This window comes from Tursiops truncatus, chromosome X (genome assembly GCF_011762595.2).
Source record: "Tursiops truncatus isolate mTurTru1 chromosome X, mTurTru1.mat.Y, whole genome shotgun sequence".
Classification (NCBI taxonomy): domain Eukaryota; kingdom Metazoa; phylum Chordata; class Mammalia; order Artiodactyla; family Delphinidae; genus Tursiops; species Tursiops truncatus.
The window spans coordinates 75,485,813-75,498,884 of NC_047055.1; positions in this window are offsets into that span (position 1 = coordinate 75,485,813).

The following is a 13,072-nucleotide window of genomic DNA, read 5'->3' on the forward strand; positions in this document are numbered from 1 at the left end:
TTCTGAATTTCACTATGTATTTACATTTACAAGTAAGATTTATACTTTCATATGTTTTCCTGCTACTAATTAATGTCCTTTCTTTTCAGCTTAAAGAAGTCCCTTTAAAATTTACTTTAAGACCAGCTCATAAGTAATAGAAAACTCAATTACCTTTTGCTTGTCTGTAAAACTTTTCATCTCTCCTTCAATTTTGAATGTCAACTTTGCCAAGTTGAGTATTCCTTGTTGGCACTTTGTTATTTTTCTTTCAGCACTTTGAATATATTGTGACACTCTCTTCTGGACTGTAAAGTTTCTGTTGAAAATTCTGCTGATAGTCTTACAGGAGTTCAATGGTACATAACAAGTTGTTTTGTGCTTGCTGCTTTTTTTTTTAACATCTTTGTTGGAGTATAATTGCTTTACAATGGTGTGTTAGTTTCTGCTTTATAACAAAGTTAATCAGTTATACATATACATATGTTCCCATATATCTTCCCTCTTGTGTCGCCCTCTCTCCCAGCCTCCCTATCCCACCCCTCTAGGTGGTCAAAAACCACTGAGATGATCTTGCTGTGCTATGCAGCTACTTCCCACTAGCTATCTATTTTATGTTTAATAGTGTATATATGTCCATGCCACTCTGTCACTTTGTCACAGTTTACCCTTCCCCCTTCCTATATCCTCAAGTCCATTCTCTAGTAGGTCTGTGGCTTCATTACCGTCTTACCCCTAGGTTCTGCATGAACTTTTTTTCCTAGATTCCTTATATATGTGTTAGCGTATGGTATTTGTCTTTCTCTTTCTGACTTACTTCACTCTGTATGACAGACTCTAGGTCCATCGACCTCACTACAAATAACTCAATATCGTTTCTTTTTATGACTCAGTAATATTCCATTGTATATATGTGCCACATCTTCTTTATCCATTCATCTGTTGATGGATCCTTAGGTTGCTTCCATGTCCTGGTTACTGTAAATAGAGCTGCAATGAATATTTTGGTAAATGACTATTTTTGAATGATGGTTTTCTCAGGGTATATGCTCAGTAGTGGTATTGCTGGATCATATGGTAATTCTATTTTGAGTATTTTAAGGAACATGCATACTGTTCTCCATAGTGGCTGTATCAATCTTCATTACTACCAACAGTGCAAGAGGGTTCCCTTCTCTCCACACCCTCTCCAGCATTTATTGTTTCCAGATTTTTTGATGATGGCCATTCTGACTGGTGTGAGATGATATCTCATGGTAGTTTTGATTTACATTTCTCTAATGATTAATGATGTTGAGCATCATTTAATCTGTTTGTTGGCAAAGTGTATATCTTCTTGGGAGAAATGTCTATTTAGGTCTTCTGCCCATTTTTGGATTGAGTTGTTTGTTTTTTTGTTATTGAGCTGCATGAGCTGTTTATAAATTTTGGAGATTAATCTTCTGTCAGTTGCTTCATTTGCAAATATTTTCTCCTATTCTGAGGGTTGTCGTTTGGTTTTGTTTATGGTTTCCTTTGCTGTTCAAAACCTTTTAAGTTTCATTAGATCCCATTTGTTTATTTTTGATTTTATTTCAATTTCTCTAGGAGGTGGGTCAAAAAGGATCTTGCTGTGATTTATGTCATAGAGTGTTCTGCCTATGTTTTCCTCTAAGAGTTTGATAGTTTCTGACCTTACATTTAGGCCTTTAATCCATTTTGAGCTTATTTTTGTGTATGGTGTTAGGGAGTGTTCTAATTTCACACTTTTACATGTACCTGAACGATTTTCCAAGCACCATTTATTCAAGAAGCTCTCTTTTCTCCACTGTATATTCTTGCATCCTTTATCAAAGTTAAGGTACCCATATGTGCGTGGGTTTATCCCTGGGATTTCTATCCTGTTCCATTGATCTATATTTCTGTTTTTGTGCCACTATCATACTGTCTTGATTACTGTAGCTTTGTAGTATAGTCTGAAGTCAGGGAGCCTGATTCCTCCAGCTCCATTTTTCGTTCTCAAGATTGCTTTGGCTCTTTGGGGTCTTTTGTGTTTCCATACAAATTGTGAAATATTTTGTTCTAGTTCTGTGAAAAATGCCATTGGTAGTTTGAAAGGGATTGGAGTGCTTTGGGTAGTAGAGTCATTTTCACAACGTTGACTCTTCCAATACAAGAACATGGTATATCTCTCCATCTATTTGTATCATCTTTAATTTCTTTCATCAGTGTCTTATAATTTTCTGCATACAGCTATTTTTTCTCCTTAGGTAGGTTTATTCCTAGATATTTTATTCTTTTTGTTGCAGTGGTAAGTGGGAGTGTTGTCTTGATTTCACTTTCAGATTTTTCATCATTAGTGTATAGGAATTCCAGAGATTTCTGTGCATTAATTTTGTTTCCTGTTACTTTACCAAATTCATTGATTTGCTCTAGTAGTTTTCTGGTAACATCTTTAGGATTCTCTAGGTAGAGTATCATATCATCTGCAAACAGTGACAGCTTTACTTCTTCTTTTCTGATTTGGATTAATTTTATTTCTTTTTCTTCTCTGATTGCTGTGGCTAAACTTCCAAAACAATGTTGAATAAGAGTAGTGAGAGTGGTAACCTTGTCTTGTTCCTGATCTTAGTGGAAATGCTTTCAGTTTTCCACCATTGAGGACGATGTTGGCTGTGGGTTTGTCATATATGGCCTTTATTATGTTGAGGACATTTCCCTCTATACCTACTTTCTGCAGGTTTTTTGTCATAAATTGGTGCTGAATTTTGTTGAAAGCTTTCTCTGCATCTATTGAGATGATTGTATGGTTTTTCTCCTTCAATTTGTTAATAGGCTGTATCACATTGATTTGCATATATTGAAGAATCCTTGCATTCCTGGGATAAACTCCACTTGATCAGCGGTATGATCCTTTTAATGTGCTGTTGGATTCTGTTTGCTAGTATATTGTGGAGGATTTTGTATCTATGTTCATCAGTGATATTGGCCAGTAGTATTCTTTCTTTGTGACATCTTTGTCTCGTTTTGGTATCAGGGTGATGGTGGCCTGGTAGAATGAGTTTGGGAGTATTCCTCCCTCTGCCATATTTTGGAAGAATTTGAGAAGGATAGGTGTTACTTCTTCTCTAAATGTTTGATAGAATTCGCCTGTGAAACCATCAGGTCCAGGGCTTTTGTTTGTTGGAATATTTTTAATCACAGTTTCAATTTCAGTGCTTGTGATTGGTCTGTTCGTATTTTCTATTTCTTCCAGGTCCAGTTACAGCAAGTTGTGCATTTCTAAGAATTTGTCCATTTCTTCCAGGTTGTCCATTTTATTGTCATAGAGTTGCTTGTAGTAATCTCTCATGATCCTTTGTATTTCTGCAGGGTCAGTTGTTTCTTCTCCTTTTTGATTTCTAATTCCATTGATTTGACTCTTCTTCCTTTTCTTCTTGATGAGACAACCTAATGGTTTATCAATTTTCTTTATCTCCTCAAAGAACCAGCTTTTAGTTTTATTGATCTTCGCTCTCATTTCCTTCATTTCTTTTTCATTTATTTCTGATCTGATCTTTATGATTTCTTTTCTTCGGCTAACTTTGGGGGTTTTTTTGTTCTTCTTTCTCTAATTGCTTTAGGTGCAAGCTTAGGTTGTTTATTTGAGGTGTTTCATGTTTCTTACTGTAGGATTGTATTGCTATAAACTTCCCTCTTAAAACTGCTTTTGCTGCCTCCCATATGTTTTGGGTGGTCCTGTTTTCATTGTCATTTGTTTCTAGGTATTTTTTGATTTCCCCTTCAATGTCTTCAGTGATCTCTTGGTTATTAAGTAGTGCATTGTTTAGCCTCCATGTGTTTGTATTTTTTACAGATCTTTTCCTGTAATTGATATCTAGTGTCATAGCGTTGTGGTTGGAAAAGATACTTGATACAATTTCAATTTTCTTAACCTTACCAAGGCTTGATTTGTGACCCAAGATATGATCTATCCTGGAGAATATTCCATGAGCACTTGAAAAAAATATGTTTTGTGTTGTTTTTGGATGGAATGTCCTATAAATATAAATTAAGTGCATGTTGTTTCATGTATCATTTAAAGCTTGTGTTTCCTATTTATTTTCTTTTAGGATGATCTGTCCATTGTTGAAAGTGGGGTGTTTAAATCCACTACAATGACTGTGTGACTGTCAATTTCCCCTTTTATGGTTGTTAGCATTTGCCTTATGTATTGAGGTGCTCCTATGTTGGGTGCATAAATATTTACAATTGTTATAACTTCTTCTTGGACTGGTCCCTTGATCATTTTGTAGTTTCCTTCTTTTTCTCCTGTAATAGTCTTTTTTTTAAAGTCTATTTTGTCTGATATGAGAATTGCTACTCCAGCTTTCTTTTGGTTTCCATTTTCATGGAATATCATTTTCCATAACCTCACTTTCAGTGTGTATGTGTCCCTAGGTCTGAAATGGGTCTCTTGTAGACCGCGTATATATGGGTCTTGCTTTTGTATCCATTCAGCCAATCTGTGCCTTTTGGTGGGAGCAATTAGTCCATTTATATTTAAGGTAATTATCGATATGTATGTTCGTATTCCCATTTTCTTAACTGTATTGGGTTTGTTATTGTAGGTCTTTCCCTTCTCTTGTGTTTCTTCCCTAGATAAGTTCTTTTAGCATTTACTGTAAACCTGGTTTGGTGGTACTGAACTCTCTCAGCTTTTGCCTGTCTGTAAAGGTTTTAATTTCTCCATCAAATCTGAATGAGATCCTTGCTGTTTAGAGTAATCTTGGTTGTAGGTTTTTCTCCTTCATCACTTTAAATATGGTCTGCCACTCCCTTCTGGCTTGCAGAGTTTCTGCTGAAAGATCAGCTGTTAACCTTATTGGGATTCCCTTGTGTGTTATTTGTTGTTTATCCCTTGCTGCTTTTAATATGTTTTCTTTGTATTTAATTTTGGACAGTTTGATTAATATGTGTCTTGGTGTATTTCTCCTTGGATTTACCCTTTATGGGACTCTCTGTGCTTCCTGGACTTGATTAACTATTTCCTTTCCTGTATTAGGGAAATTTTCAGCTCTAATCTCTTCAAATATCTTGTCAGTCCCTTTCTTATTCTCTTCTTCTTCTGAGATCCCTATAATTCGAATGTTGGTGGTTTTAATGTTGTCCCAGTGGTCTCTGAGACTGTCCTCAGTCCTTTTCATTGTTTTTCCTGTATTCCGTTCTGCAGTAGTTATTTCATCTATTTTATCTTCCAGATCACTTATGCGTTCTCCTGCCTCAGTTTTTCTGCTCTTGATACCTTCTAGATTATTTTTAATTTCATTTATTGTGTTGTTCACCATTGCTGATTTCCTCATTAGTTCTTCTAGGTCCTTGTTAAATGTTTCTTGCATTTTCTCTATTCAATTTCTAAGATTTTGGATCATCTTTACTATCATTATTCTGAATTCTTTTTCAGGTAGACTGCCTATTTCCTCTTCATTTGTTAGGTCTGGTGTGTTTTTACCTTGCTCCTTCATCTGCTGTGTGTTTTTCTTTCTTCTCATTTTGCTTATTTACTGGTCTCCTTTTTGCAGGCTGCAGGTTGTAGTTCCCGTTGTTTTTGGTGTCTTCCCCCTGTGGTTAACGTTGTTTCACTGGTTTGCGTAGGGTTCCTGGTGTAGCGGACTAGTGCCTGTGTTCTGGTGGATGAGGCTGGATCTTGTCCTCTGGTGGGCAGGTCCACATCTGGTGGTGTGTTTTGGGGTGTCTGTTTCCTTATTATGATTTTAGGCAACCTCTCAGCTAATGGATGGGGCTGTGTTCCTGTCTTGCTAATTGTTTGGCATAGGGTGTCTAGCACTGTAGGTTGCTGGTCATTGAGTGAAGCTGGGTCTTGGTGTTGAGATGAGATCTCTGGGAAATTTTTGCTGTTTGATATTACGTGGAGCTGGGAGGTCTCTTGTGGACCAGTGTCCTGAACTTGTCTCTCCCACCTCAGGGACACAGCACTGACTCCTGCCTGAAGCAACATGAGCCTTTTATCCACACGGCTCAGGATAAAAGGGAGAAAAACTAGAAAGAAAGAAACAAAGAAAGAAAGAGAGAAAGAGGATAAAATAAAATAAAATAAAGATAAAATAAAATAAAATAATTAAAACAAAAAATAATTATTATGAAAAAAACTTTTTTAAGTGAAAAAAAAAAAAAACGGATGGACAGAACCCTAGGTCAAATGGTGAAAGCAAAGCTATAAAGACAAAATCTCACACAGTAGCATATACATACACACTCACAAAAAGAAGAAAAGGAGAAAAAATGATATATCTTAATGTCAACGTCCACCTCCTCAATTTGGGTTGATTCGTTATCTCTTTAGGTATTCCACAGATGCAGGGTACATCAAGTTGATTGTGGAGATTTAATCCTCTGCTCCTGAGGCTGCTGAGGGAAATTTCCCTGTGTGTTCTTTTTTCCCACAGCTTCTGGGTTTCAGCTTTGGATTTGGATCCGCCTCTGTGTGTAGGTTGCCTGAGGGTGTCTGTTCTTCGCTCAGACAGGACCAGGGTTAAAGGAGCAGCTGATTCAGGGGCTCTGGTTCAGTCAGGCCGGGAGGAGGGAGGGGTACACATGTGGGGTGAGCGTCTGACAGCAGAGACCAGCATGACATTGCACCATCCTGATGTGCACCGTGTGTTCTCCTGGGGAATTTGTCCCTGAATCGCGGGCCCTGGCAGTGGTGGGCTGCACAGGCTCCCTGGAAGGGAGGTGTGGATAGTGACCTGTGTTTGCACACAGGCTTCTTGGTGGCTGCAGCAGCAGTCTTAGCATCTCATTCCCGTCTCTGGGGTCTGCGCTGATAGCCATGGTTTGCACCCATCTCTGGAGCTCCTTTAGGCAGTGCTCTTAATCCTTTCTCCTCACACACAAGGAAACAAAGAGACAAGAAAAAGTCTCTTGCCTCTTCGGCAGTTCCAGACATTTTCCCGGACTCCCTCCCTGCCTAGCCGTTGCACACTAGCCCCCTTCAGGCTGTGTTCACTCAGCCAACCTCAGTCCTCTCCCTGGCATCCGAATGAAGTGGAAGGCTCAGCTCCCAGCCCCTGCCCATCCCAGCAGGTGTGCAGACAATCCTCTTGTGCTGGTGAGTGCTGGTCAGCACCGATCCTCTGTGTGGGAATCTCCCTGCTTTTCCCTCTGCACCCCTGTTGCTGCACTCTACTCTGTGGCTTCAAGGGTCCCCCCTCTGCCACCCATAGTCTCCGCCCATGAAGGGGCTTCCTAGTGTGTAGAAACCTTTCCTCCTTCACAGCTCCCTCCCACTGGTGCAGGTCCCGTCTCTATTATTTTGTCTCTGTTTTTTCTTTATCTTTTTTCTTTTGCCCTACCCAGGTACGTGGGGAGTTTCTTGCCTTTTGGGAGGTTTGAGGTCTTCTGCCAGCGTTCAGTAGGTGTTCTATAGGAGCAGTTCCACATGTAGATGTATTTCTGATGTATTTGTGTGGAGAAAGATGATCTCTGCGTCTTACTCTTCCACCATCTTTCCTCGAGGCTCCTGGGTCTTTGTTTCTGTGTGAGAACTTTCTCTAGTTGTGGTGAGTGGGGGCCACTCTTCATCATGGTGCATGGGCCACTCACTGTCACGGCCTCTCTTTGCTCTTGCTGCTTTTAAGATTATCTCCTCGTCTTTAACTTTTGACACTTTAATTATAATATGTTTGTGTGTAGGTCTCTGTTTTCATCTTATTTGAAACTCTCTCGGCTTTCTGGATTTGTATATCTGTTTCTATCCTCATGTTAAGAAAGTTTTCAGCCATTATTTCTCCAAATAAGTTTTCTGCCTCTTTCTCTCTCTCTTCTCATTCTAGGACCCATATAATGGGAATGTTGGTCCACTTGAAATTGTCCCACAAGCCCCTTAAACTCTATTCATTCTTGCTTCTTTTTGCTACTCTGATTGGGAGAGTACTGCCCTGTTTTGGAATTAACTGATTCTTTCTTCTGCTTCATCTGGCCTGCTGTTGAACCCCTCTATTGTATTTTTAAGTTCAGTTATTACATTCTTCAGCTCTGTGACTTCTACTTGATATTTTCTTATATCTTCTATCTCTGTTGAAATTCTCACTTTGTTCATCCATTTCTCTTCCTGAGCTCAGTAACATCTTTATGACCATTTTTTAAACTCCTAGTCAGGTAAATTACCTATCTTTCATCATGTTATTTTTCTGAGGTTTCATATTTATTTTTAGTTTGGAACTCATCCGTCTGTTTCTCCTTTTTCCTTGACCTTCTGTCTTGGTTTCCATGAATTGAATAAAACAGCCACTGCTCCCAGTCTTGAAGGAGTGGCTTTATGTTGGAGATGAACGTTATTGTTCAACTCTGCCCAAGCCTTGCGTTGTCTCTCAAACCTTCATGATTATACAAGCAGACTACTTTATTTTTAGTGGCTGCCAGTAGTTTAGGGTGTGCCAAGACCAGTCAATGTCCCAATATGGAGGATCTGAGTCAGCACTGAGATTCAGGAAGACTGGAATCCAGACCCCCAGACAGCTCCTTTTAAAGTACAGAAATATGCACAGTGCTGTGTGACTGTGAGTATAATCCCTGCTGGCCACCAGATCCAGAAGATATAGAGTTGTCCCCTGGGCAGGAGCTGCAAAAATTGGGGTTGCAGATAAACTTAGAAGTTCCTTTCTGGAAGATACCAGTGACTTGAAACAAGGAAGAGGGATAAGCAAAGATGGCATCCACTGGCCTCTGTTCCCAGAAAGCAGCTTAGTAGGTCCCTAGATGTATACCAAACCAGTAGCCTTCCCTTCAGGTCAAAACTCCAGGGCCAGCAAATATGTCTCTTTCACAGAAAAGCAGTGTTGTGTTTCACTCTGCTGTTTGTGCTGTGCCCTGTGGGTTGTAGCCAGACAAGAACTGCCTCTCCATTTGCTGTATTCCCAGGGGACCCACAAACTAGCCCTACTGGCCACCAGAGCAGCAAACAGGGGACTTCCTTTGGGTGGCAGACACAAAAAACATAGCACCAGGTATAAAAAACAAGGCACAAGAGGTGTGTACAAGCTCGCCTCCAGGAGATACTGGAAGAGGAAATTTTATAGCAATAATTGCATACATCAAGAGAAAAGAAAGATTTCAAATAAACAATCTAACTTTACACTTCAAGAACTAGAAAAATAAGGAACTTAGCCCAGACCTAGCAGAAGTAATAAAATAGCAAAATTAGGGCAGAAGTAAATAAAATAGAGAAGGAAAACAATACTAAACATCACCAAAAGTAAAGGCTTTTTTTTTTGAAAGGTAAACAAATTTGAAAACCTTTAGCTAGACTAAGAAAAAGAGAGCAATTTAATAAATAAAAGCAGAAATGAAAGAGGAGTTATTGCAACTGAAAACACAGAAATTCAAAGAATCATAAGAAACTACTTTGGAAAATCATTTGCCAGTAAAATAGAAAACCTAGAAGAAATGGATAAATTCCTGGAAACATGCAAGATTCCACAACTGATTAGTGATGAAATAAAATCTCTGAACAGAACAGTAATGAGTAAGGAGATTAAAACTCTAAACAGGCCAACAAATAGTAATAATACTGAATCAGTAAACAAAAAACTCCCAACATAGAAAATCTTAGGAACAGGTGGTTTCATTTGTGAATTTTAACAGACATTTAAATAAAAATTAATGCCAATTCTTCTTAAACTCTTCCAAAATATTGAAAATGAGAAAACTCTCCAAAACTCATTTTACAAGGCCAGCATTACCCTTATACCAAAGCAGATAAGACAATATGAGAAAGGTATACTAAAATCCCTGATAATATAGAGGTAAAAAATCACCAACAAAATACTAATAAACTGAATTCAACAGCACATTAAAAGGGTCATACTGCTTGATCAAGTGGTATTCATACCTAGGGTGCAAAGATGGTTCAACATAACCAAAGCAATAAATGTGATATATCACATTTATAGAATAAAAGATAAAAATCAAATTATCATTTCAATAGATGCAGAAAGACCATTTGACAAAATTCAACATTCATTCATAATTTTAAAAAAATCTCTCAACAAACTCGGTTTAAAAATAATTACCTTTGGGGGGATCAAGATGGTAGAGTAGGAGAATGTGGAGCTCACCTCCCCCCACAAACACATCAAAAATATATCTACTTATGGAACAATTCTTATGGAACAATTCTCACAGAAAACTAAGTGGAAACTGGCAGAAGAGCTCCTATACAACCAACACTGCAAAACAGATCACCACATAACAGGGTAAGATGGAAAAAAATGCATCAGTCAGGACCTGTGCCCCTGGGAGGGATCTGTAAGGGAGAGAAGGTCCACACAGGTGGAGCCTCATCCTGGGGAGTGAGCAGCTCAACTCATAATCTGGAAATTCCAGTCCTGGGGTCCTGCATGGAGAAGAGATGTCCCTTAGCCTGCTGGAAAATCTGCTGAGACAGAGATAAGGGCTGAAGAAGCCTAGAATCTACTCTTGAAGAGTATAAGCATGCTGACATGCTAACAATCAGGACACAGAGAGCCTTGCACTGACACCTTCTGCCTTGCTGCACTTCCCAATATGAAGAGACTAACATGCTGGACCCACTCATTCCACACCAAATCCTGGCATGAGATCAGGGTAAAGGTTCTGTCTAGCTACACAGAGACAGACTGGGTCACCTGGGGTGTGATCCAGAAGGAGCTGCATAAACCATTGTCCCCGTGTGCACTGGGTGGCGCCACAAGAATATGCAGAGGCTACGAGCTGAATATCAGGCAGACAGGCCATAGAAGAGAACTTGATCTATCTATGCAGGACAGTCCAGAAGGCCTGGGGTGTGATCCAGGTGGAGTTGCGGTGCCCATTGCCAGCACACACATGGTGGCAGAGGGTTTAGCCACAGGAGACATTGTTAGCACTCACAACAGGCAGCACTACAAGAACACGTGGCATCTAAATGCTAAATCTTGTGCAGACAGTCCTCAGCCAGGAGTATGCAGTGGTTCATTTCCCAGCAAGAGTGCTACAATTCTGCCCACTCTACACTGCAGCGTAGTGCTAGATCTGGGACAGACAGGTCCTGGGAGAAGTCTTCCAAGAGGCATCCCAGATCTCAGACAGAAACACAGCCACCTCAATTCCTGCAGGTACAATACCCTGACTCCCAGCCCAGCCTACTCCACACCACATTATTGCACTAGATCTGGGAAGAATAAAAGAGAGAAAGGATATAACCTTGAGCTGCTTCTGAGCAGAAATGTGGACTTCTACACAGGTGGTGTGTAGGTTTGTTGTGACCCCACAGGCCTCACTTCCTTCAGCATTCACATCTTTGGAGCAGGGCACACACTCAAGGGCAATGAAGCCTGATCAAACACGACCTTCAGGACTTCTACTCCAACAACTTGGGAGCAGACCCACCCCTGACAGGTTGGTGACAGCCATGGAGCAAAGAAACAGCCCCACCTCATATCCAGCAAAGGTCTAGATACTACAACAAAAACCACACTCCCTATCAATGGGATAACTGCCAGCACCCTCTGAGGAAAGACGTGGCTGATATCCATATCAGAACAAGATCTCAAACCAAAAATATTGGACATACACAGAATACACAGGGACAACACAACACAAAGCCACCCCTTTAAGACCACAGTAGATAACTGTTATTCGTAAAATCATAGAGACAGAGAGATTTAAGTAAAATGGAAAAGACAGAGGAACTACTCCCAATTACAAGGACAAAAGAAATCCCCTGAAAGAAAAAAATAATGAAACAAGCCTCACCATTCTCCTAGACTCTGAGTTCAAAAATGAGTTATTAAAAATGTTAACTTAATTAAGAATGATTATCGATAGAAGTACAGATTAATGTAACAAGGAATTAGAAATTATAAAGATGAACCAATAAAAAATAGACAATTCAATTGCTGACATAAAAACCAATCTAGAAACACTGAATAGCATATTAATGGCACAGAATGTATAAGTGGTCTGAAAGATAGAACAATGGAAATCACCCAATCAGAACAGCAAACAGAAAGAAAAATGAAAAAATAAATGAAAGCAGCATATGAGATCTATGGGATAATATAAAGCATACCAACCTATGCATAATATGGGTTCCAGGAGGATAAGAGAGAGAGAAGGGGATCAAAATGTATTTGAAGACATTATGGCTGAAAACTTCAAAAACCTAAAGTGGGAAACAGATATCCAGGTACAGGAAGCACAGAGGGTCCCAAACAAGATGAAGCAAAAGAGACCTACACCAAGATATATCATAATTAAAATGGCAAAAGTTAAAGAGAGGATTCTAAAGGCAGCAAGAGAAAACAAAAAGAGTCAGTTATGAGGGAATCCCCATAGGCTATCAGCTGATTTCTCTGTGAAAAATTTACAGGCCAGAAGGGAGTGGCATGATATATTCAAACCATTAAAGGGAAAAACCTGCAACCTAGGATACTCTACCCAGCAAGATTATAATTTAGAATAGAAGGAGAGAGAAAGAATTTTTCAGACAAGCAAAAACTAAAAGAATTTGGCAATACTAAGCCTACTCTACAAGAAATATTAAAGGATCTTCTCTAAATAGAAAAGAAGCAGGAATCTATAGGAAAGGGAAAATCACAATAGGAAAGGCAAATATATAAAAAGATTGAAGATCACTTTAAAAAGCCAGTACATAGACTTAAAAAAATAAAAAATTGTAAAAGTGATTATAATTACAATTAACAGCAAAAGATAAGTATGAAAATGAAATATGACAAGAAAATCACAAAATATGAGGGAGCAGAGTATAAAAATATAGATCATTTAGAATGTGCTTGAATTTGTATGACTATCAGTTTAAAGCAAGTAGATATAGTTATGGGTTAATATACTTGAACTCCATGGTAACCATGAATCACAGACATAAAATAGATTCACAAAAATCAAAAAGAAAAGAATTCAAGCATACTACAAAAGAAAATCAACAAACCATACAGGGAAAAACAAAAATAAGAAGAAATGAACAAAGAACTATAAAAACAACTAGAAAACAAGGATCAAAATGGCAGTAAGTACATACATATCAGTAATTACTTGAAATGTCAATGAACTAACTGCTCCAATCAAAAGATACAGA